The sequence below is a fragment of the Capra hircus genome, chromosome 2 (assembly GCF_001704415.2).
Source record: "Capra hircus breed San Clemente chromosome 2, ASM170441v1, whole genome shotgun sequence".
Lineage (NCBI taxonomy): Eukaryota > Metazoa > Chordata > Mammalia > Artiodactyla > Bovidae > Capra > Capra hircus.
In genome coordinates, this window is record NC_030809.1 from 37,593,322 (window position 1) to 37,616,928 (window position 23,607).

Below are 23,607 nucleotides of genomic sequence, written 5' to 3' on the forward strand. Positions count from 1 at the left end.
AGTGCTGTGCCAACCAAGGAGGGAAGAACATACACCTATTTAAGCACTAGCAGCTCCTGCCCACAACCACGTAGGAAGCTACTGCAGTTATCCAGAGGGAAGACCATGCTGATTAGGACCAGGACCATGACAGTTGAGCTGGTGGAAACTAAAAGGGTATATCCTGAGTTAGAGTTGATAAGTTTTACTGAAGAGATGGATGTGGAGCACGTGGGAGAAAGAGCAGGGTCAAACTTAAAGCCAAGACAGGTGAGCTGCTGATGTTTGGATGTTTCTGCCTAGAGGTTCCTTGAGAAGACTGTTCGCCTGAGTTAACTCCTGTGTGGCCCTTGATATCTATATGGCCAGGGGAGGAAGAATATTTTATTCACAAAGATCGGGGAACAGAGACAGGAAATATTGACAAGATGATGGTGATTCCTCGACCACAACGTTCTGAGAGATGGATGGAGGACTTCTTTCCCCAAAGGGCTCTGGAGACAGAAACATACCCCTAACATTGTGTTAGTCACTCAGTCGTGTCCAACTCTTTTCGGCACCATGGACTGTAGCTCGCCAGGATCCTCTGTCCATGGAATTCTCCAGGCAAGGATATTGAAGTGGGTAGTCATTCCCTTCTCCAGGGGATCTTCCCAACTCAGAGACTGAATCCAGGTCTCCTGCATTGCAAGCAGATTCTTTTCCAGCTGAGCCACCAGGGAGACACACATGGGTTTTTTTTTTTTAATTTTTCAAATAGTAAAATGTGGAGTGGGAAATTTAAGCATCCTCTCATGTACATCTAAGATGGCAGCAGATGCCAAGGATGCTTCTAGTGCATTGGAAGTGCCCTGCTGGGTTGAAATTTTGGGTGAAGAACCTGTATAAGACCTACTCAAAGAAATACTTGGTATTTGGTATAAGAGACAGGACATTTTAGTGACAAAATCATTATTTTTGAAAAATAATATAAATGCTTTGTGTTCTCCATCAATTTGCCTTTATTTTTTTTTTAATTGAACTACTGGTTCCAAATAGGAAAAGGAGTACATCAAGGCTGTATATTGTCACCCTGCTTATTTAACTTCTATGCAGAGTACATCATGAGAAATGCTGGGCTGGAAGAAGCACAAGCTGGAATCAAGATTGCCGGGAGAAATATCAATAACCTCAGATATGCAGATGACACCACCCTTATGGCAGAAAGTGGAGAGGAACTAAAGAGCCTCTTGATGAAAGTGAAAGAGGAGAGTGAAAAAGTTGGCTTAAAGCTCAGCATTCAGAAAACGAAGATCATGGCATCTGGTCCCATCACTTCATGGGAAATAGATGGGGAAACCGTGGAAACAGTGTCAGACTTTATTTTTGAGGGCTCCAAAATCACTGCAGATGGTGACTACAGCTATGAAATTAAAAGACGCTTACTCCTTGGAAGAAAAGTTATGACCAACCTAGATAGCATATTGAAAAACAGAGACTATTTTGCCAACAAAAGTCCGTCTAGTCAAGGCTATGATTTTTCCAGTGGTCATGTATGGATGTAAAAGTTGGACTGTGAAGAAAGCTGAGCACCAAAGAATTGATGCTTTTGAACTGTGGTGTTGGAGAAGACTCTTGAGAGTCCCTTGGGCTGCAAGGAGATCCAACCAGTCCATTCTGAAGATCAGTCCTAGGTGTTCTTTGGAAGGACTGATGCTAAAGCTGAAGCTCCAGTACTTTGGCCACCTCATGTGAAGAGCTGACTCATTGGAAAAGACTCTGATGCTGGGAGGGATTGGAGGCAGGAGGAGAAGGGGACGACTGAGGATGAGATGGCTGGATGGCATCACCAACTCGATGGACATGAGTCTGAGTGAACTCCGGGAGTTGGTGATGGACAGGGAGGCCTGGCGTGCTGCAATTGATGAAGTCCCAAAGAGTCGGACACGACTGAGCGACTGAACTGAACTGAACTGAACTGTTGCTTTATGCCACTGTGTCAGTTTCTGCTGTACAGCAAAGTGAATCAGCCATACATGTACATACATCCCTTCTTTTTGGGATTCCTTCCCATTTAAGTCACCATAGAGCCCAAGTAGTTCGCTGTGCTGTACTGTAGGCTCTCCTTATGTTCTCATTGTTATCTATATTATACATAGTAGTGTACATATGTCAACCCCAACCTTCCAGTTCATCCTACTCCTCCCTCCCCACTTGCTATCCATAGGTTTGTTTTCCACATCTGTTTCTCTATTTCCGCCTTGCAAATTAGACCATCTTTACCATTTTTCTAGATTCCACATACATACATTAATATGCAATATTTGTTTTTCTCTTTCTGACTTATATCACTCTGTGTGATAACGTCTGGGTCCATTCACATCTCTGCAATTTGTTTTTATTGGATGAGAGGAAAGAAAGAAAGAGTGAGAGAAAGGAAAGAAAGAAAGGGAGAAAAAGAAAGAAAAGAACTTATGATACCGTCTTCCCCCATACACACACACACACACACACATCACAAACTGCACACACAAACCTTGGGTAATGTATTAAACGTTCAGTGACAAAGAAAGGTGTAGCAAATAGAAAAAAAAAAAATCAAAGTCGCCCACTAATACCTTTCTTCATATACTTTGCTTCCAAATGTCTAAATCCATTTTGGGGACAGGGATAAGAGCAACTATTCTCGAAAAGATCAAATATGCAAGCCAAATATGCCAGCATGATGGCAAAAGGACTTTTCTTGGATTAAATGAGAGTTCCTCAACTAGAAGTCAGGAAAAAAATGCAGTGTTGCTAGAGAGGCTGTATTTCCCACAAGGAGAATGCCTGATGATGGAGGGTATATAGCTCCTATCTTTCTTTAAAATTGTGATATATTGTTCATCATGGATTTTTTGTATTAATTTATATTTTGTAAATTTTTCATTAAAATATGATTTATGTGATAACTGAATTTTGTAGCACTCCCTTAGCCCTAGTCTTGGTGCCTGAACAAAGCACAACATGGAAAGACACCAGTGCTCCGACACCACTAGACCCCAAGGGTCATGTGGAGAGTGGACACCCACCAGGACAGATGACCTACAAATAAAGAGGCTCCTCTGATCTCCCAATTTTGTGCTATTTAACAACACTGAACTGTGTGAGGGAGAGGATAAGCAAACCATAAGAAAGACTGAGGTTAATAGCAAACTTGAGATTAGCAACAAAAAACAATTTGAGTTCAGTTTCTTGACCACTTGAATTCAAGGACTGATATTCACACCTGTTTTGCCAATAATTCTCAGTAACTGCCTGCACATTAGAATCACCTAGCGTATTTTAGTGCATACCGAAGACAAAGTCCCACCGCCAGAGGTTCTGACTCAATTAGTATGTTTTAAAAGATTTTCAAATTATTTTAACATGCAGCCAAGGCTGAAAATCACTGCTTTATGCTATTAAGCATCAATGGGGCCTGTGATGTACACTCTAGACAGTGACTCAAGCAGAGGTCCAGCAAGACAGCAACTTCCAGTGTCTTTGGTATCTTCCTCTCTCATGTGGCTTCAAAACAAATTCAGTGCATACTGCAGTGAACCATAAAACAAAACCAAGCTCACTACAAGAGTAGGAGAGCTTGAGAGCATAATTAAAACAACAAATTTAAAAGAATGCCTTCACCTAAAGCTCATAAGATGTCAACTCTTTAAAAAGTGTGTTTACACTTACGTGATCATTTCTTCCAAGATGTCAAAGCCATTTTGTAGTTAGACAAGTTAGGTAATAAAGAAAACACATTTAGAATAAAATAGCACAAAACTCACTTTAGTTCTTTTTTATGAAATTCATTTATTGTGATAGCTTAAATATTTTCTCTGTGCTACATAACAGTAACAAACACCGCATCACCTTTAAAACTTAGAGGTGAAGTGTACTTCTCTACTCTGTGTTGAAATGGGCCTGGTTTACACAAGCTTTAACCCTGGTTTTCAAGGTACTTGTAATATAATAGACTATTGGTGGTTCAACATTCCGCATCATGGCCATGATGGATGTCCCGAAAATAGCTTTTGAACCCTGTTACAACCTCAGACAGCTTTGTTAACCCATCTGTTCACTCATATGAATAAAATCATTCCTCTACAATGTACAAATGACAATCACCTCAAATGACACCACTGCAAATGAGATCTTCAACTTGAGGGAGTATTTGCCTTCCTCTAGGGAAATGTTACTGCCAGGATAAGTAGAACCAAGAGCAAACGGAAAAAGAACTACTTCCTCTGTCTGCCAAATAAAACCTACACCTGGCATAGGAGTAGACAAGAGAAACAGTCAAGCAGGATGCTACTGAAAGGTATCAGTGATGATCAAAAATATCCCCTTATCAATCTACCCAAGTGCCAAGGAAGCCAGAAGTCCATCACTGGCATCAGGTTCCTTTGGATTAAATAGCACCTTTTCCCTGTAGCCTGTATGTAAACATACATTCTTCTGTTCAATTCAGTCTCTCAGAAGTGTCTGACTCTTTGCAACCCCATGACTGCAGCACACCAGGCTTCGCTGTCCATCACCAACTCCCAGAGCCTGCTCAAACTCATTTCCATCAAGTTGATTATGCCATCCAGCCATCTCATCCTCTGTCGTCCCCTTCTCCTCCTGCCTTCAATCTTTCCCAGTATCAGGGTCTTTTCCAATGAGTCAGCTCTTCGCATCAGGTGGCCAAAGAATTGGAGTTTCAGCTTCAACATCAGTCCTACAAATGAATACCCAGGACTGATCTCCTTTAGGATGGACTGGTTGGATCTCCCTGCAGTCCAAGGGACTCTCGAGAGTCTTCTCCAACACCACAGTTCAAAAAGCATCAGTTCTTCATCTCTCAGCTTTCTTTATAGTCCAACTCTCACATCCATACATGACTACTGGAAAAACCATAGCTTTGACTAGACAGACCTTTGTTGGCAAAGTAATGTCTCTGCTTTTTTAATATGCTGTCTAGGTTGGTCATAGCTTTTCTTCCAAGGAGCAGGCGTCTTTTAATTTCATGGTTAATATGTCCATTAAAACTAAAGCACTTAACAATTACAGCTAACTGAATGGATCATATCACTCAGAAGCAGTGAGCACCTGATTTAGAGGAAGATTAGGGGAAAGAACAGTGAATAGGCAGGAAAAAAAAGAAAAGAAAAGAAAATCTTATCACTTTCTAATTTGGTCTAGGGTTCACCCAATCTGTGCTCTGCCTGCAGTCCTCTGCTAACTCCAATCAGTTCTCCTCCAATGAAGCTACCAGTTTGCTCCCTATTTGCAAATCTATTGGGAGCACCTATTTGAATATCATTCAGCAAAGCAGGTGATGAAAGCTGACTTAGAAACCCAAAGGTTCTTCATCATGAACCCACAGAAAAGGGCCCAGGGATAGAATTCAAAGAATTCATGAACTTGAGTTTTTAATTAAACTACATAATTTATTTTAAAGTGAAAGTGAAGTCGCCCAGTCGTGTCCACTCTTTGCGACCCGTGAACTGTAGCCCACCAAGCTCCTCCATCCGTGGGATTCTCCAGGCAAGAATACTGGAGTGGGTTGCCATTTCCTTCTCCAGGGGATCTTCCCGACCCAGGAATCGAACCCAGGTCTCCCACATTGCAGGCAGACCCTTTAACCTCTGCGCCGCCAGGGAAGCCCTTAAATACAAGAATACAGTCTCTCAGAAGACCTCAAAGATTTCAAGGGAGGAAAGGAAGCCAGGTTGAAAGAAGAAGGGAGAGGAGGCGGGAGAGGGGGTGCAAAAGGGGTGGCCTTACAGATGTCTCCTGCCGCCTACAGATACCCAGGCGTTATGGGACTTTTCCCTGGGCCTCCAGAGAAGGGAGGACTGGAACTCGGCCCTACCAGAAATCACACCAGACCAGAACCAGAATTCGAGTTCTCTGCCAAGAGGAGGTGATCAGCCTCCAATCCTCAGCTCAGGCTGAAGGCCCTTCTACCAGATTCCTGCATCCAGGACCGGGGGACTAGAAAAACAGGGAACAATAGAAGGGTTAAGGAGAGGAAAGAGAGCGGGAAGGGGAGAGAGGTCAATAAAGTCTCTTGTTCCTTACCGGTCGGGGCACTCTGGCCAGTTGTCCGCGTCAGGAGGAGACCAGGGACAAAAGGGTCCCAGTTGTGGCCACTGGGTCTGGTCCATTGGCAGGCGAGCTGGCCCCTGAGTGCCCCGAGTGGTCAGGATGTCAGTCTCAGCGAAGAAGAGTCCCCGCCAGAGTCGCCATTTGTTGCAGGAAGAGGGACCCTTTCCAGGGCCTGAAACTGGGCTCTTGTCTAACACTCGGAAATGAATTGTCCAAGGAGACACATGTGCTGACAAAGCAAGAGATTTTATTGGGAAAGGGCACCCGGGTGGAGAGCAGTAGGGTAAGGGAATCCAGGAGAACAGCTTTTTAATTTATTTTAACTAACACTTAATTGAAATTTAGTATTTCATTCAAATGTAAATGCAGGTACCAAACCACCATAGTATCAGCAGCATTTGCAACCTTGTTATAGATAGAAATTACTGATGTTTCTATTTCTCCTTGAAATTTTTCCAGATATGTTGAAATACTGTATATATTACTACTTTGAGCTTATGATGATTATTAGGCCAGCAATTAGATTGTGCCATGTAATGCATAAATAAGAAACATATTACTATATCAGAATTTTTAATTATTTTGATAACTATTTCAGTGTGGTAAAAATCCTTTGTATTTTATATTGTGTGTTTTAAAACATTATGCTGAGGAGGAATGACAAGCTTCCCCAGACTGCCAAAGCAGTCACAACACACACAAAACTTAAGAACCCCTGAAATGAACCTATCCTTTCATTGTAATCAGACCTTTGGGTACTCTTACCACATATTCCAAGTATATGATCCTAAAATTCATATTAGCAAGGCAGGCAAGTAACAAAATAGATTCTCTTCTACCCTCTGGGCTTTGAGGTGGAATAAAGAAGGCAGGTAGCCTTTATGCTTTATTCAAATAACACATTAAAGTTATCTTCTGCATATGATCAAATGTCAGTGATATGAAATGCTTGTGCTTGCATTTCTTAAAAAAGGAAAAACTGTCATTCACAGTAGTCATCCTATGTATGACCTCTCTACTGGCTTGCTAGAGGACTATAGCAATTAACATCTTGGAACCTCTACTTCCTCTATATGTAAAAAGCAAAAGGCAAGCAAACAAAAAGGAAAAAGCTGTAGGTCATTAAACTATATAACTACATCTAAAGGTTCTGGCTGCATGGTGCCAGAGAGTCTGAGAGGAGATACCCCGCATCCAAGGTCAGTAGCAGAAGCTGTGCTTTGCTGGAGCAGCCATAAGGAGATACCCCAAGTCCAAGATAAGAGAAACCCCACTAAGACAGTAGGCGCTGGGAGAGGGCATCAGAAGGTAGACACACTGAAACCACAATCACAGAAAACTAGCCAATCTGATCACATGGACCACAGCCTTGTCTAACTCAATGAAACTAAGCCATGCCGTGTATGGCCACCCAAAATGGATGGGTCATGGAGAGTTCTGACAACATGTGGTCCACTGGAGAAGGGAATGGCAAACCACTTCAGTATTCTTGCCTTGAGAACCTCATGAACAATATGAAAAGGCAAAGAGATACGACACTGCAAGATGAACTCCCTAGGTTGGTAGGTGCCCAATATGCTACTGGAGATCAGTGGAGAAATAACTACAGAAAAAATGAAGGAATGGAGCCAAAGCGAAAACAACACCCAGTCGTGGATGTACCTAGTGATAGAATCAAAGTCCAGTGCTGTAAAGAGCAATATTGCATAGGAACCTGGAATGTTAGGTCCAGGAATCAAGGCAAATTGGAGGTGGTCAAACAGGAGATGGCAAGAGTGAACATTGACATTCTAGGAATCAGTGAAATAAAATGGGCTGGAATGGGTGAATTTAAATCAGATGACCATTATATCTACTACTGTGATCAAGAATCCCTTAGAAGAAATGGAGTAGCCATCATACTGAAAAAGAGTCTGAAATGCAGTACTTGGATGCAATCTCAAAAACGACAGAATGATCTCTATTCATTTCCAAGGCAAACAATTCAATATCACAGCAATCCAAGTCTATGCCCTGACCAGAAATGCTGAAGAAGCTGAACAGTTCTATGAAGGCCTACAAGACCTTTTAGAACTAACACCCAAAAATGATATCCTTTTCATGTAAGGGACTGGAATGCAAAAGTAGGAAGTCAAGAAACACCAGGAGTAACAGGCAAATTTGGCCTTGACATACAGGGCAAAGGCTAATACAGTTTGGCCAAGAGAACGCACTGGTCATAGCAAACACCCTCTTCCAACGACACAAGAGAAGACTCTACACATGGACATCACCAGATGGCCAACACCAAAATCGATTGATTATATTCTTTGCAGTTAAAAATGGAGAAGCTGTATACAGCCAGCAAAAACAAGACCAGGAGCTGACTGTGGCTCAGATCATGAACTCCTTATTGCCAAATTCAGACTTAAATTGAAAAAGGTGAGGAAAACCACTAGGTCATTGAGGTGTGACCTAAATCAAATCCCTTACGATTATACAGTGGAAGTGAGAAATAGATTTAAGGGTTTAGATCTGATAGACAGAGTGCCTGATGAACTATGGATGGAGGTTTGTGACACTGTACAGGAGACAGGGAGCAAGACCATCCCCAAGGCGAAAAAAATGCAGAAAAGCAAAATGGCTGTCTGAGGAGGCCTTAGAAATAACTGTGAAAAGAAGAGAAGTGAAAAGCAAAGGAGAAAAGGAAAGATATACCCGTTTGAATGCAGAGTTCCAAAGAATAGCAAGGAAAGATAAGAAAGCCTTCCTCAGTGATCAATGCAAAGAAATAGAGGAAAACAATAGAATGGGGAAGACTAGAGATCTCTTCAAGAAAATTAGAGATACCAAGGGAACATTTCATGCAAAGATGGGCTCAATAAAGGACAGAAATGGTATAGACCTAATAGAAGCAGAAGATATTAAGAGGTGGCAAGAATACACAGAAGAACTGTACAAAAAGATCTTCACGACCCAGATAATCACGATGGTGTGATCACTCAGCCAGAACCAGACACCCTGGAATGTGAAGTCAAGTGAGCCTTAGGAAGCATTACTACGAACAAAGCTAGTGGAGGTGATGGAATTCCAGTTGAGCTATTTCAAATCCTGAAAGATGATGCTGTGAAAGTGCTGCACTCAATATGTCAGCAAATTTGGAAAACTCAGCAGTGGTCACAGGCCTGGAAAAGGTCAGCTTTCATTCCAGTCCCTAAGAAAGGCAATGCCAAAGAACACTCAAACTAATGCACAATTGCACTCAGCTCACACGCTAGTAAAGTAATGCCCAAAATTCTCCAAGCCAGGCTTCAGCAGTGCAAGAACCACGAACTTGCAGATGTTCAAGCTGGTTTTAGAAAAGGCAAAGCAACCAAAGATCAAATTTCCAACATCCACTGGATCATTGAAAAAGCAAGAGAGTTCCAGAAAAACATCTATTTCTGCTTTATTGACTATGCCAAAGACTTTGACTGTGTGGATCACAATAAACTGTGGGAAATTCTGAAGGAGATGGGAATACCAGACCACCTAACTTGCCTCTTGAGAAACCTGTATGCAGGTCAGGAAGAAACAGTTAGAACTGGACATGGAACTGGACAACAGACTGATTCCAAATAGGAAAAGGAGTACGTCAAGGCTGTATATTGTCACCCTGCTTATTTAACTTATATGCAGAGTACATCATGAGAAATGCAGGGCTGGATGAAGCACAAGCTGGAATCAAGATTGCTGGGAGAAATATCAATAACCTCAGGTATGCTGATGACACCACCCTTATGGCAGAAAGTGAAGAGGAACTAAAGAGCCTCTTGATGAAAGTGAAAAAGGAGAGTGAAAAGTTGGCTTAAAGCTCAACATTCAGAACACTTCATGGCAAATAGATGGGGAAACAGTGGGTGGCTTTATTTTGGGGGGCTCCACAATCACTGCAGATGGTGACCACAGCCATAAAATTAAAAGACACTTACTCCTTGGAAGGAAAGTTATGACCAACTTAGACAGCATATTAAAAAGCAGAGACATTACTTTGCCAACAAAGGTCCGTTAATCAAGGCTATGGTTTTTCCAGTGATCATGTATGGATGTGAGAGTTGGACTATAAAGAAAGCTGAGTGCCGAAGAATTGATGCTTTTGAACTGTGGTGTTGGAGAATATTCTTGAGAGTCCCTTGGACTGCAAGGAGATCCAACCAGTCCATTCTGAAGGAGATCAGTCCTGGGTGTTCTTTGGAAGGACTGATGCTAAAGCTGAAACTCCAATACTTTGGCCACCTGATGCAAAGAGCTGACTCACTGGAAAAGACCCAATGCTGGGAAAGATTAAGGGCAGGAGGAGAAGGGGACGACAGAGGATGAGGTGGTTGGATGGCATCACCGACTCAATGAACATGAGTTTGGGTAAACTCCAGGAGTTGGTGATGGACAGGGAGGCCTGGCGTGCTGCAGTTCATGTGATTCCAAAGGGTCAGACATGACTGAGCAACTGAACTGACTGAACGGTTCTCTAGCCATTAAATCCTGCTTTTGCTTATAACATATTTTGAGAATTACAGATGATGAATGCTATATAATCATAACAAGCTATAGCACTGGAAAAGAACTCTGGAAAGACAGTGACCTCTAACTCTTGTCAGTAAGTATGTTGGGTTGCTTTCGACCTAAATTCATAGCTGCCAGCTCTTTTGGCTTCAGTCCTACCACAAGGTTCTTTGTCACCAGCAAATCTTGGTCCTATGGTGTTGGTTGCTACCAATGGCTCCCTTGCACTGTCACCAGCTGCTATTAGCACTGTTAAACCTCCACTGACGCCTCTGATAAGTTAAGGAGGAAGAACTGAGACAGTGGAATGACATGATTACTCCTCAGGTTAATAGGCTGGAGGAAAGCCCTGGTCCTCCAACAGGCAAAGGGCCCCCTGCAGAAGATTCCCCTTAGGAGGGAGGAATCCACAACTCCTCAGTGCTAGATGTAATCGCACTTCTCTTTTTTGGTGGGAGTTGGTGGACACTTGGTGCCTTCGTGGTGATGGTAAGATGGTAACTGCCAATTGTCACAGGACCCTCAGAACACCAAGGGAAACGAAACAAACTCGCAGATATCAAATGCACACTTGTACAACAATGCAGTTCAGATACATCTGACGTTTAAATCATTCCTGCAGGAACTCAACACAGGCAATAACTACACCACTCAAAGAAATAAGTTTTTTTATAACTAATTAAACTCACTCAAGTCAATTATCAAGCAATCCCTGCCAATATACAATCTAAATCTAAATCTCTCATGGAAAGAATTTGTTTATAAACCAAATAATTGCCTCTAGAAATAGCTCCATGGAAACACTATATGGTGTTCCAGTCCAGAGCATCATGGCCCTCAGGGAGATTTTTCAGTTTTGTCCCCACTTATTCTGAATCACATAGATAAAGAATCCAGAGACCACAGGGTTTTAAGGGACTTCTCTGAGACAAGAGACTCTTGAGGTAGAACAGAACTGGAATCCCAAGTTTTGTGGATAATACTCTTATTACATACCCACAAGAAAAATTATAAACTGAGGTTTTAAAGAATGACGTTAACAGACCAAGAAGTTCACTGTGTGCACATGTATCATGCGGCCCATATTTTAGATGATAGCTTGATGGCACAAAACTTGGACATCCCACTTTTAATTTTCCAAGGAATCTAGCCTTTGTTGACTACAGACATAGCTCATCATTGAAAGAAGAGAGCCTTTTTTTCTCTTTGGATATCCCCTGTCACCATTAATTAGGCCAATAAATGCCATTTTTCATGTCCCAACTGCCCTTCCCAACTATCCTGAAATCCTTTCTCTGCAGACCCTGTGCACCCAACTCCACAACCAGAACAGGAGTTCGTTACAGTAGCAAATTTAAATGTTAGCAACATTATTTAAAAATTTTGTTTTCAGACCTGGTGGTTCAGTGTTTAAGAATCTGTCTGTCAAGGCAGGGGACGCCAGTTCCATCTCTGGTCCGGGAAGATTCCACATACCATGGGGCAACTAAGCCCATGCACCACAACTACTGAGCCACAGTGCCCTTTGCTCCATAGCAAGAGAAGCCCCCGCAGTGAGAAGCCAATGACCGCAACTTTGGAGTAGCCCCACTTGCTGCAACTAGAGAAAAGCCCGAGCAGCAACGAAGACCCGGTGTGGCCAAAAATAAATAAATAAATGAAATTACTAAAAAACCAGTTCTGCAACTAAAAATGCTATTGTACAATCACTTAAGATGTAATTCTTGATTTATCTGTTAAAGGCAGAAGCATATATTAGATGCAAAATTATTTCTTACAACCAGTGCTAAAACTGACCTGCCAAAGTCATAATCTCATCCAGTGAAACCCTGAACTGTGATGTTGGAAAAGACTCTTGAGAGTCCCTTGGACTGCAAGGAGATCCAACTAGTCAGTCCTAAAGGAAATCAGTTCTGAATATTCATTGGAAGGACTGATGTTGAAGCTGAAACTCCAATACTTTGGCTACCTGATGCAAAGAATTGACTCACTGGAAAAGACCCTGATGCTGGGAAAGATGGAGGGTAGAAGGAAAAAGGGACGACAGAGGATAAGATGGTTGGATGGCATCACCAATTCAATGGACATAAGTTTGAGCAAATTCAGGGAGTTGGTGATAGACAGGGAAGCCTGGCATGGTGCAGTCCATGGGGTTGCAAAGAGTCAGGCGCAACTGAGCGACTGAACTGAATCTATATTGGGGATGGTTTCTGGCTCAGAGGTAAGTCTGTATACATACATACACTCCCACAATCTTTTGAGAATATTACTGCTAGCAATAAGGCTCCAGTCCTAAGAGGTTTCCTAAACATTGTTCAGAGCAGCACAATGCTGATAACATTGTTATGTGCTGATAACACAACCCAGAGAATGCTGATCACAGCTGGATCACTCTTTAACTGAAGCAAGACTATATATAAAGTTAAATTTTCTTCTTCTCTTTCTCTTTCTTCCTCTTCTTTTCCTGTCTTCCTTCCTCCCTTCCCTTTTTCCTTCCTTCCTCTCTTTCCCTATTAGGACAGTAAAAGGAAAAGCAAGTTTGATCAAGGTCCTGTAACTGGCTTAATGGCTCTGTCTCCCCATTTTATGATATTTGTCTTAAACTAGATTTCCATATCTTTGATGGCTCCTTATATAATATTTATTCACTTGCTCCCATGACCTCCACATTGGAAAATGTCAAAGTGCTAGCAGATAAGTAAGCCAGGGAAGGGAAATTTCTCTCCTGTTCACGTGAAAAGTGGAGCAGCCTTCTTTCTGGGTTGATCCACTCACGTGGAGTCAGTGTGCAGGGAAAAGTGTTCATTCCTGACATGTATCAGGGGTGATGCAGGGCCAACACACACATTCATACTGCACCCAACAGGAGATGCACTCTGTCCTCTGAAAGTTCTCTAGCCAGAAATTTAAACCAAATTCAGCCGCAGTTGAATACCTTACCCCTCAAGTCAAACCAATCCTGGGTACAAAGAGTGAAGGGAGGACCACTTCCCATTTAAATCCTGGGCTAACATTCTTCAGTCCTAAAAGGTAAATCAAACTAAAGATTTCCTTCTGGGGCTGTTTGCAGTGATCCAGGCCTCCCCCAAATTTATTTATCATCTATAGATTTGAAGTCTAGATCACATAATTTTTCAAATGCTAAAATAATAATTTTTTTTGCTAAGCTGTCTAATGAACAAATAGTAATATTTCTTAATAATCTATTATACCTTTAATTTCCAAGATTTGTATGAAAGTAAAGATTAGAGGGATATTCATGAAAATATGAATCTGTAGTCCACTAAGACTTCTTTCAGGTTTGCTAGGAAAATCTCAGTGAATCTACTTGCAAATTTATTCACTTTTTTCCCCTATAGAACATAGAAAATTGAACTTTCTGTTATTTTCCTAGCTATTAATTGCAATTATAAATAAAAAATTAAATGAGATGCTGTTGCTATTGTTGTTGTTCAGTCACTATGTCGTGTCCGACTCTTTGCTACCCCACGAACTGCAGCACACCAGGCTTTCCTGTTCTTCACCATCTCTTGGAGTTTGCTCAAACTTACGTCCAAACTCATGTCCATACTTATCTGCTAGCACAACCATCTCATTCTCTGTCACCCTCTTCTCCTCCTGCCCTCAATCTTTCCCAGTATCAGGGTCTTTTCTAATGAGTCAGTTCTTTGCATCAGGTGGCCAAAGTATTGGAGCTTCAGCTTCAGCATCAGCCCTTCCAAAGAATATTCAAGCTTGATTTCTTTTAGGATTGACTAGTTTGAGTGGGAAAGGGGATGTAGGAACAGATGTAAACATGAGCTTTTAACCCCCAGTTCCCAAAGGAAACATTAATTTCCCAAGAGAGATCTTTCAGTTGTTGTCTGAAAGGTGGGTAGAATTCGTACAGTCACTAACAGATCCACTGGTTTATTTCTGCTCACAGTATGCCCTTAATCTCTGAGGGCAATGGTACCAATGGGCACAAACCAATCAGGACCACATCAGGGCAGGAGAAGTGTACAGACAAAGCAGAGAGCAGGCTAATAATGAGACTGCTAGAAAAACCACAATCTGACAAGCCCTGGAAAAGAAATGTCATGAGCAATTCAGTCTGCAATGAGAAGCAGGGACTTTATGGTAAGGGTCTGAATGAGAATGATGGGCCCAGACATATTTTGTCATCCTTCTCCACTTTTCAAACAGAAAGAATGTTCTCGCTTCCGCTATGACAGAAGAGACATTACAATACCACTATCTATTGACAACTAGTTGATCTCCCATTTAAATCAGAGGAGGTGTATCTTTTACTCCAACATGAAAGGAAAGGTTCTGCCTATGATCTAACAAACAGTAAGATTCCATTCCAATTTTCTCTCTTCTGTTTCTCTCTTCCCACCTTGGAGAACAGCCAATTTGTGCAGCAAAAAAAGAATAATGCAAGCAAGCCAAAGTAAAAAGTTGTCGAGAAAATCAGATATTTAATAAAGAAAGAAAAAGGTTATTTCAATGTAGATTCAATTAATTTCAAGTCCAAAGGTTCCCACAGGTCCCCAGTACAGACCCATGAGTTATACTGAGTGAGTTTCAGTTGCTTTTTCTTTTTTTTTTTTTTAAAGAACTGGGACATATCCCTACGGCCCCTGACACAGGCAAGAAAACTGATTTACTGGCCTAATTCCATTCTTAAAACTTGAAACTCCAGTATTGCATTGGTGCCTTCCGGGCATATTCTTGACATTTCACTGATGCTAAACTATTCTCTATTTGGCTTTTTGCAAATTGATACATATGACTGGGAGCACAGACATGTGTAAAGGTAAATTTACTATCCAAACACTTAAATGAGGAAATACAAATTGTGGGGGAAAGAAAACTAAAAAAAAAAAACAAAAACAGAAAGCTTAGCTTTTATAAAAAGAGTGGGAGGGTGGGGGCAGTGCATCAAAATGTAATAAACAAAATCCAAGATAAACTTGACTTCCCTGATGGTATCAGTGGTAAATAACCTGCCTGTAATGCAGGAGACGCAGGTTTGATCCCTGGATTGGAAAGATCCCCTGGAGCAGGTAATGGCAGCCCAGTCTGGTATTCTTGCTTGAAAAATCCCATGGACAGTGAAGCCTGGCAGGCTACAGCCCATGGAGTCACAAACAGCTGGACACATCTGAACGCACACACATAAGACAAACGTAAAGAGAGCAAGTCATTCAAAGAATGCCAGTGCCAAAACGTGGCTTGAAGGAACATTAGTTTAATTTCCATCACCTCCTTCATTTCTCATTTCTTCTTACAAACAATTGATGCTTTTTCTTTCTTAGGTAAAGGGTTTTGCAAATGCAGGTTCAGACAACCCCATTCTGTGCTTCACCCCATCACACAGCTTCCTGAGCCACTCCCATGTATGAATTATGGAGCTGCCACAAAATTCTGATGACTCAGATTGAATCTGTTGTACAATAAAATCCATGCATGATTTGCAACATGGCTAGTTGTAGGACACCAGAACATAAATCCCACTACTGAATATCTAAATGGCTGTGCTCAGAAAAGTGACAATAGTCTGGCAGGAAGGAGGTTTGGAGGTAGGGGCACTACATCCAGAGCCACATGAGAGGCAAGCAGAGTGGCACATGGTTCAGCAGATCCTTCTGATAAAGTAATGCATAGCTTCTTTAAGGAAACAAGAGCGTAGGAGAAGGTTATGAATATTCTTGCGTAAGACTTGATTTCCAGAAATTGTAACTAGGGACAAAAATGTGCTTCAATGTACATTTTTGTGTGTGTGCTGCAGTCCAGGGGAACACAAAGAGTCAGACATGACTTAGTGACTGAACAACAACAAAAGGGTAGGATTCAATTACAGAGTAAAGATTTATAGCAAGCAGAAGCAGACACAGGTCCTGCTCTAGGCATGGTTCCTGGAAACTGACTCAGAGAAAAACTTGCATGTAGGAGGTTATTGTAAGGTATCCTTTGGAATAAGGGCTGTGAAGAAGAGAGAAGGCAGATTGAGCAGATGGAGAAGCTGACCCATAATGTAGTCACAATAGAAGCCCCCACTCATCCCATTGGTAGCTCTGGATCTAAGAGGTCCCTTCAGAGTCATCCCAGATTAAAACAAGGGTTCTAGGCATTTATGCTCCCCCAAATAACCAGTCAGCTTTCCAGATATCACACGTGGTAAAGAACCAGCTTGCCAATGCAGGAGATGGAGGATACACAGGTTCAGTCCCTGGGTTGGAAAGATCACCTGGAGAAGGGTAAGCCAACCGACTCCAGTATTCTTGCCTGGAGAATTCCATGGACAGCTAAACGCCACAGAATCTCAAAGAATAGGACATGACTGAATCAATTTAGCATGCATGCATGCAAATAACCAGTCATTAGATGTTCTTCAAAGACACTATTAAGAAAAAGAAAAGACAAGTCACAGCTTTGGAGAAAACATTTGCAAATCACATATCTGATAAAGGACATGTGTCTAGAATATATAAAGAAGTCTCAAAACTACTAAGAAAATAAACACCCTAATAAAAAGAGGGGCAAAGAATTTGAATAAATACATCATCAAAAAAAGGTACATGGTTTGCAGAAAAGCATATGAAAAGATGTTCAATAGTATTAGTAAGTAGAGGATGAAAATTAAAACAATAATGAGATACTACTACAAACCCAGTAAGATGGCTAAAACTAAAGGAACTGAACACACTATGTGTCAGCGAATATGTGGAGGAACTGGAACGCTCATACACAGATGGTGGCAGTGTGAAATGGTACAGTCATTTTAGGAAACAGTTCATTCATTTCTTAACATCAAACACGTACTGGGCTTCCCTGATAGCTCAGTTGGAAAAGAATCTGCCTGCAGTGCAGGAGACCTTGGTTCAATTCTTGGTCAGGAAGATCTGCTGGAGAAGGGATAGGCTACCCACTCCAGGGTTCTTCAGCCTCCCTTGTGGCTCAGCTGCTAAAGAATCCACCTGCAATGTGGAAGACCAGGGTTCAATCCCTGGGTTTGGAAGATTCCCTTCTCCAGGGGAAGACCACCACTCCATTATTCTGGCCTGGGAAATTCCATGGACTATATAGTCCATGGGGTCACAAAGAGTTGGACATGACTGAGCGACTTTCACTTACATTCTACCCAGTCATTTGATTCTTAAGCTTTAAGCCAAGAGAAACAAAAAGAGTGTACCCTTATAAAGACTTGTATATGCCCCTAGCACCTTCATTTGTAAATAGCAAATAACTGGAAATAGTCCAAATAAATGTTCATGAAGAATTGCACTCATGTCACATGCTAGTAAAGTAATGCTTAAAATTCTCCAAGCCAGACTTCAGCAATACGTGAACCGTGAACTTCCAGATGTTCAAGCTGGTTTTAGAAAAGACAGAGGAACCAGAGATCAAATTGCCAACATCCTCTGGATCATCGAAAAAGCAAGAGAGTTCCAGAAAAACATCTATGTCTGCTTTATTGACTATGCCAAAGCCTTTGACTGTGTGGATCACAATCAACTGTGGAAAATTCTGAAGGAGATGGGAACACCAGACTACCTGACCTGCCTCTTGAGAAACCTGTATGCAGGTCAGGAAGCAACAGTTAGAACTGGACATGAAACAACTGACTGGTTCCAAATAGGAAAAGGAGTACGTCAAGGCTGTATATTGTCACCCTGCTTATTTAACTTCTATGCAGAGTACATCATGAGAAATGCTGGGCTGGAAGAAACACAAGCTGGAATCAAGATTGCTGGGAGAAATATCAATAACCTCAGATATGCAGAAGACACCACCCTTATGGCAGAAAGTGAGAAACTAAAGAGCCTCTTGATGAAAGTGAAGGAGGAGAGTGAAAAAATTGGCTTAATTCTCAACATTCAGAAAATGAAGATCATGGCATCTGCTCCCATTACTTCATGGGAAATAGATGGGGAAACAGTGGAAACAGTGACTGACTTTATTTTGGGGGCTCCAAAATCACTGCAGATGGTGATTGCAGCATGAAATTAAGACGCTTACTCCTTGGAAGGAAAGTTATGACCCACCTAGACAGCATATTAAAAAGCAGAGACATTACTTTGCCAACAAAGTTCCATCTAGTCAAGCCTATGATTTTTCCAGTGGTCATGTATGGACATGAGAGTTAGACTATAAAGAAAGCTGAACACCGAAGAATTGATGCTTTTGAACTGTGGTGTTGGAGAAGACTCTTGAGAGTCCCTTGGACTGCAAGGGGATCCAACCAGTCCATTCTAAAGGAGATCAGTCCTGGATGTTCATTGGAAGGACTGATGTTGAAGCTGAAACTTCAATACTTTGGCCACCTGATGCAAAGAGTTGACTCATTGGAAAAGACCTTGATGCTGGGAAAGATTGAGGGCAGGAGGAGAAGGGGACGACAGAGGAGGAGATGGTTGGATGGCATCACCAGCTTGATGGACGTGGGTTTGGGTGGACTCTGGGAGTTGGTGATGGACAGGGAGGCCTGGCATGCTGCAATTCATGGGGTCACAAAGAGTTCGACACGACTGAGCCACTGAACTGAACTGAACTGAACTGAGGAAGTGAATGAAGAAGCAGATTGTGGTATATCCACAGAATAGAATAAAATTGAACATAAAAAAAGCATATTGATATTTTCAATATGGATAAATCTTAAAAAACAATGATCTTGGGTGAAAAAAAAAAAGGGCAGAGTACATATGATACAATTCCATATGTATATAGTATAGGAAACGCAACCATTCTAGACTAAAATGATCACCCCTGCTGATTTTTATTTAGCTCGTTGTTACACTTCCTTCCAGGCTCAGTTCAGGTATCACCTGCCAGGAAACCTCCCAGGCTGCCCCAGGTGAGGTTAGGTGCCTCTCCTATGAGTTCCCATAGGTGCCTGCACATCTTACAGGATAACCTATATGCAGATTGCACTCATCTCTTTACTTGTCCATCTTCTTACTAGACTGGTACTTTAGGTAAAACACCACACCAGTTAGTTTTCTATTCCAAAAACCTAGGAAACAATAGATGTTCCAGAAACATCTACTTGAAACACCTATTCGAAAAGTAAAGAGGTGAATGAATAAACAAAAGAATCAACCCAAATGAATCAGAGAATATAATTTGGAAGCATGTTAGAGGTCCAGCCCTTTACCAGTCCCCACCCACTACCCCCAGGCAGGGCTAAATCTGAGTACAAATCAACTATGTGGAAACAGATAAAATGTGATTTTTGCAGGCAAGTGTAAAATTTTATCTCCCATCACGTACATCTGCATAAGTTTATTTGAACTCGAATATTCAAAGCACCTTACCTTCCTCCTAAGAAACCTGTATGCAGGTCACTAAGCAACAGTTAGAACAGGACATGGAACAGCAGACTGGTTCAAAATTGGGAAAGGAGTACATCAAGGCTGTATATTGTCACCCTGCTTATTTAACTTATATGCAGAGTACATCATGTGAAATGCCAGGCTGGATGTAGCACAAGCTGGAATCAAGATTACCAGGAGAAATATCAATAACCTCAGATATGCAGATAACACCACTCTTATGGCATAAAGCAAAGAGGAACTAAAGAGCCTCTTACAGAAGGTGAAAGAGGAGAGTGAAAAAACTGGTTTGAAACTCAACATTCGAAAAACAAAGATCATGGCATCCGGTCCCATCACTTCATGGCAAATAGATGGGGGAACAATGGAAACAGTGACAAACTTTAGTTTCTTGGACTCCAAAACCACTGCAGCCATGAAATTAAGACATTTGCTCCTTGGAAGTAAAGCTGTGACAAACCTAGACAGCATATTAAGAAGCAGTAGGTTTTTCCAGTAGTCATGTATGGAAAAAAAAAGGCTGAGTGCCGAAGAATTGATACTTTCTAACTGTGGTATTGGAGAAGACTCAAGTCCCTTGGACAGCAAGGAGATCCAACCAGTCAATCCTAAAGGAAATCAACCCTGAATATTCATTGGAAGGACTGATGCTGAAGCTGAAGTGCCAATACTTTGGCCGCCTGATATGAAGAGCCAGCTCATTAGAAAAGACCCTGATGGTGGGAAAGATAGAAGGCAGGAGGAGAAGGGGATGACAGAGGATGAGAGGGTTGGATGGCATCATGAACTCAATGGACATGAGTTTGAGCAAGTTCCAGGAGATGGTAGAGGAGAGGGAAGCCTGGTATGCTGCAATCCATGGGATCACAAAGAGTCAGACATGACTGAGCAACTGAACAAAAAACTCGAAGCAAGAGAAATACAGATTTGGAGCAGGAAGAAAAAATTGGAATTTTTAAAGAATGGCAGGGATAATGAGTAGCCGAGGGGCAGCACTGGAGCCCTAATGTCAGCGGAGGGCAAGGGTGGAAGCACTGAGGGCTAGAGCTGCCTGAGTCCAAGGACAGGGATCATGTGGGAGCATACTGGTTCTCCCTTTGAAAGGTCTAGGGCCACCCTTTGCTCCATGGTGGCCTTGGGAAAGTGTCTTCACTTTGTAAGTTTCACTTTCCTCATCTGCAAAAGCCGGACATTAATAGTAGTGACAACTTACAAGAATGTTGCAAGTATCAAAGGAAACTCAAGGGAAGCCCCAAGAATATCGTGTTGCCATTCCTTTCTCCAGGGTATCTTCCTGTTTGAGGGATCAAACCCAGGTCTCTGGCATTGCAGGCAGATACTTTACCTTCTGAACTGCCAGGGAAGCCCAGTAAGGTTCCCAGCACACAGTATAAAGGCTTTGTATACAGTAGATACTATTATTACAATGGGACTATGGACCAGTCTCTCTTCCTTGGCCTCTTTATAGCCCTATCAGCAACACCAAATGCTCCAGGAGGTTTATGAGTGGCAGCAACCTCCTGCTCCCTTCAGCACTATCTGCCTGGTTCCCAGCTTGATGAGTCAGGGCTTTATTTAAGAGCTCTTAGTTAGCCCCAGTATGAAAAGGTATAAAACACAATTATGTAAAACGCTGCCTGAAGAAAAGCAAGCTAAAGTTTCAAAAAAAAACTTGTCCTGACAAGTTGTTCTCCATCTTGCTCAAAACATGTTTAAACTTCTGGTTGAGAAATATATAGGTTAGATCTAAGAAAGAACTCCTGGAAATATGAGTGTGTTCTCAGTTGCTCAGTTATATCTGACTCTCTGTGATCCCATGGACTGTAGCCCACCAGGCTCCTCTGTCCACGGGATCCTCCAGGCAAGAATACTGGAGTGGGTTGCCATTTCCTCCTCCAGGGAATCATCTTGACCCAGGGATCAAACCTGTGTCTACTGATTAGCAGGAAGATTCTTTACCACTAACACCATCAAAGATGTTTAAAATCCTATTGCTAAGTCACTTCAGTCGTGTCCAACTCTTTGCGACCCCATAGACAGCAGCCCACCAGGCTGCCCCATCCCTGGGATTCTCCAGGCAAGAACACTGGAGTGGGTTGCCATTTCCTTCTCCAATGCATGAAAGTGAAAAGCGAAAGCGAAGTTGCTCAGTCATGTCCAACTTAGCGACCCCATGGACTGCAGCCTACCAGGCTCCTCTGTCCATGGGATTTTCCAGGCAAGAGTACTAGAGTGGGGTGCCATTGCCTTCTCTGGTTTAAAATCCTAATTGGCTGTCAAAAAAAGTTATGATCTGGAAGAGTCTAGGGTAAAATAGCTCCCTCTAAGTGCAGTTTGTATTAGGTTAGAATGAGCAGACATTTCTTTTTCCTTTCTATTTTATTTTCTAAGGGGGTTAGTGGGGGTTGTTTTTCTAACAATAGCCCCAGGAAATACTTTAGCATTATGTTATACCTAAAATAAATTGGAGAATATGATAACTCACAAAATTTCAGTCTACTTGTTACCATTTAGAACCATCAGTTTAGTTCAGTTCAATTCAGTCACTCAGTCATGTCCGACTCTTTGTGACCCCATGAATCGCAGCACACCAGGCCTCCCTGTCCATCATCAACTCCCAGAGTTCACTTAGACTCACGTCCATTGAATCAGCGATGCCATCCAGCCATCTCATCCTTTGTCATCCCCTTCTCCTGCCCCCAATCCCTCCCAGCATCAGGGTCTTTTCCAATGAGTCAACTCTCCACATGAGGTGGCCAAAGTACTGGAGTTTCAGCTTTAGCATCATTCCTTCCAAAGAAATCTCAGGGCTGATCTCCTTCAGAATGGACTGGTTGGATCTCCTTACAGTCCAAGGGACTCTCAAGAGTCTTCTCCAACACCACAGTTCCAAAGCATCAATTCTTCGGCGCTCAGCCTTCTTCACAGTCCAACTCTCACACCCACACATGACCACAGGAAAAACAGCCTTGACTAGACAGACCTTAGTCAGCAAAGTAACGTCTCTGCTTTTGAATATACTATTTAGGTTGGTCATAACTTTTCTTGTTTTTGTATTCTTCCTCCCTCTCTTTCTTTCCAGCATTTTTCAAATTTTAGTCTGCAAGAGAATCCTATCAAGAACTCGTTTTTTAAAAATGCAGATTCAACCCCAGACTCCTGAATCAGTCTCTGGTAGTGAAGTTAGAAAAGCTGCTCTTTCAATAAGTTCCAAGCTGACATAGTGTATCAATTGCTCTAGAACTTGCAATTACCTGGGGGAAAAGTAACTCCTTAGGCTCCAAGTCCTGTCCCTCAAGGGTCAGGAAATCAGCCTGAGAATTTGCCCCTGGCTTTTCAGCCACTTCCAAAGGGCAGCTTTGGATCTAGGCTTCAAGGTTCAACACAGATGTTGTGACAGTGGTGAAGGAGCCAGCCCATCCCAGGTCTGCAGCTCTTCTCTGCACCAAAGCCACTGGTTGACCAGCAATGTAGTCAGTTTCAGATAACCCCCCACGGCAGTGGCAGGGCAAATCAGCTGAATTGATTTTTACTTTTTATTTTATATTGGATTATAGCTGATTAACAATGTTGTGATAGTTTCAGGTGCACCCCGCTGAATTCTTGAAGTTTGCTTCTAAATCTGTAAGTTGTACAGCAAAGCTCATATGCCCTGAAGTAGCAGTTTCTCCCATCTCTTTTTATGAACTAATCTACT